At 36.8% G+C, this 3,231-nt stretch overlaps 1 long non-coding RNA gene across 1 annotated transcript; it reads right to left on the minus strand.

The window, feature by feature from the left end:
- Positions 1-768: 768 nt before the first annotated feature.
- On the minus strand, positions 769-2,863 carry LOC118965507. Its single transcript, XR_005052854.1, has 3 exons — positions 2,567-2,863; positions 1,360-1,924; positions 769-1,224 (listed from the first exon to the last, which is right to left on the minus strand). It is a non-coding gene; the product is annotated as an uncharacterized LOC118965507 (long non-coding RNA).
- Positions 2,864-3,231: the final 368 nt, after the last annotated feature.

Genomic DNA, 3,231 nt, shown 5'->3' on the forward strand with positions numbered 1-3,231 from the left:
CGTTTTAATTTTTAGAATGTGGAAGAACAGTATATCTCCAGTGATGATTTCAGTTTGTGGAAGAACAGTCAGTATATGTGACATTTTGCATGACTCTTGTAAGATGTCCTTTTTTAACACCTGATATGATGTTTAAAGTACTTTCAAGTACAGATGCCCTTCATGTAAATAACTTAAATGCAATATGCAGTTAATTCATTTGTATGGAGGTTCATTTAAAGGTGGTCTATCAACTTTAGCAATGATGACTTTTCTTAAAAGTTGAGTCATGAAATCTTAGTCTCATTTAAAATGAAGCCCTCAATGTGAACATACCATAGAACTACCAAAATAGAATACAATTAAATTAATTCAATCAAAACAAGCACAACTTGTAAATATCAAATAGGGATAAATGTGATGTGCCAATATGCATGTCCATTATGCAGGTCCCGAAGGTCAATATTACAAAACGTTCAGAAAACCATTCTCTTTGTGTTTAACACAATTAAGTTGTGAATTGCGTTAAACCCATGCTAAAAGCAAGAAATGTCCTTCTGCACTGAGGTGACAGCAGTAAATGAGTTAATGCTAAATGTGGTGACAGAGAGACAGTGTATATTGTAATGAATAAAAAAAGGGAATCAAGATCAAATGAATACTCACATACTGTATGTGATGACTTATTTGTTTTTAATTCATTCAGATTAAAAAAGGTTCAAATGATCACACAAAATAATTATCAACAGAACACATTGTACATAACATTTTCTACACTAGAAACAACATCTTAAAATTAAATTAATTCAATATATTGTGCTGGTTCAAATCATACACAAATTGATTCACATAGAAAACACCTACGATACATTTAATTTCCTACAATAGGGGTGACATGTCTTCTGAAATGTATTCAGATTCAACATACTATACAGGTTCAGGGGATCATAAACTCACAGAAAAAACGTTTAATTATGTAGCTTGGTTTAACAACAAATTATTCACTCTGCAGTGATTCATAAAAAGAGCGTGCAGCAGCTGGCAAGTAGTTGAGCATGGTCATCAGATCTTGGTACTTGTTTTTTTTTTTGATGGGCAGAGGACTCTCATATGCTCTAGGGTAGTGGATTGCAAAATAGGGAGGTTGAGGTGTAGCTCCTCCTTTTGGTTTGGAGATCAGCCACGACTTCCATCCCTCAAACAGACTGTGGCTCTGTTTGGCGTACAGATTCCAAGGATCCTCAACTGAAATTAGAACAGAAACATTTTAAGTTCCTGACATCAATAACAACTTTCACAGTCAAGCATTAGGATATTTTATTGTTAGAACAACATGTTGCATGTTGATGGGATGTTAGTAAACTATTCTCTGTGCAATACCTGTGACTTTTAACCACCTCACTGAGGTGATCTGTAGTCCAGCTGGTCGCTTGAGGACAGAATCTGGGAGGTGCCTGAAGTCTTCACATTGCATCCTCATCACCTTGAATGGTTTTGCTGGTTGTGCTTCAAGTATCATCTTTGAAACATCATCAGGTGTATGAAGGACTGACACCTTGCGCCTCTTCTCGATGGTGGCAAAAGATCGATCACAAGGAAGAAAAGAATGACCAGAGACCATGAACTTCTGCTCAACTTGGGTAAAGTAACCCATAGAGACGAGCATCGACATCAGATTGAGCATCCGCCAGTTGTTATTCTGCCCACAGCATCTGTCAGCATCTGTACAGAGAATACAATATGTTTGTAATTGATATTCATATAGACATTAATTCATATTTTCACTTGCCTGAAGACGGCTGTTGGTTAGCTGGAACACAGACATGAAAGTAACCTTGCACACATTCAATCTCTGGCCTGCTTGCTGTACATGGTATTTGAAGGTTTGTTTCCGTCGTTTGTTCTCCTTTGTATCCTCAGGTTTACGTCTCCGTTTCACCTCATGCTGCAATAAAAATTGACAATGATGAATTCAGAATTTAATATACTGTAGCACATTCAGGATATTGCTTGATCAGGACCTCCATCTTTCACACACTCCCAATCTATACACAGAATGAGTTTGTATTGCACCATTGTGTAACACAGCACTTTTAGAGTTAACGTTAATGTACGTATCATTACTGTCAAAGTTAAACTATGCAAGTGTTCAATATAGCTATTATAATAATAGGCGTTTTGTCTTATTTCTAACCTGTTCTAAGCCGGAGAGAATCAACGCTTGTTGTTTCTCGTATGGGACAGTGTAGAACCTGTTGAACAGATGCAGCTTGCGTTCATCAGTCAACTTTCCACAATTCTTTCTGCACGTCGTGGAACACGCTCTTCCCTGCAGGATACAGTGTAACTAGCTAGCTACTGTAGCCATGTCGAATCATCCGGTGGACGGAGAAAAAGTAGCTAGCTATGTTTCTTCTATAATCTAGCAATAACATTTGTAACGATAATGTATGAGTTAGTAGCCAACGAACTTTAGCTAATATGTTTTCTCTATAGTTACAAATTAGACAACCCAGAACATACATGTTAGTTACTGTACTCTATAGCTAGCTAGCTTGATTGTTTGATATACGGTTCTTCCACATACCTCTTTTGGACAGCTTTTCCCAGTTTTTTCTTGACCCTTACGATTTGTATAGGGTTTTCCCGCATCCCGTAAGATCTTCCTTTGCCTGTCTTTCCATTCTTTTAGTTTTGTTTTACGTTTCTTTCCCACATTTCTGTGATTTTCATCAGCAACAGAAAGGTTGTGCGCTTGTCCGTCCATTCTGAGTGGTGCACATAAACGGTTATTCCACGAGAGCCTATCTTTAAATTTAAAATGATTGTTAATTAGCGCGTGGAAAGCTTGTGAAACCGGTTCACTATAGAAAAATGGTGTCCAATAATGATTTTTCATGTATATCTCATTTTTTTTTTAAATGTCACATATATGGTTCTTCGTCTGTAGGATTCAATTGTGATGTTTATGGGACATATTGGAGTGCCAACAAAAGAAGCTCGTCAAAGGTAATGCATGTTTCATATTTTATTTCTGCATTAACAGATTCTTATGCTTTCGCCGAAAAGCTTTTTTAAATCTGACATGTTGGCTGGATTCACAACGAGTGTAGCTTTAATTGAGTATCTTACATGTGTGATTTAATGAAAGTTTGATTTTTATATCGTTTTTATTTTTTATTTGCCGTGAGGCATTTTCCCTATTTATTTGCCCAAGTGGGACGCAACCGTCCCCTGTACCATAAGAAGTTA

Source organism: Oncorhynchus mykiss, chromosome 8 (genome assembly GCF_013265735.2).
Source record: "Oncorhynchus mykiss isolate Arlee chromosome 8, USDA_OmykA_1.1, whole genome shotgun sequence".
Lineage (NCBI taxonomy): Eukaryota > Metazoa > Chordata > Actinopteri > Salmoniformes > Salmonidae > Oncorhynchus > Oncorhynchus mykiss.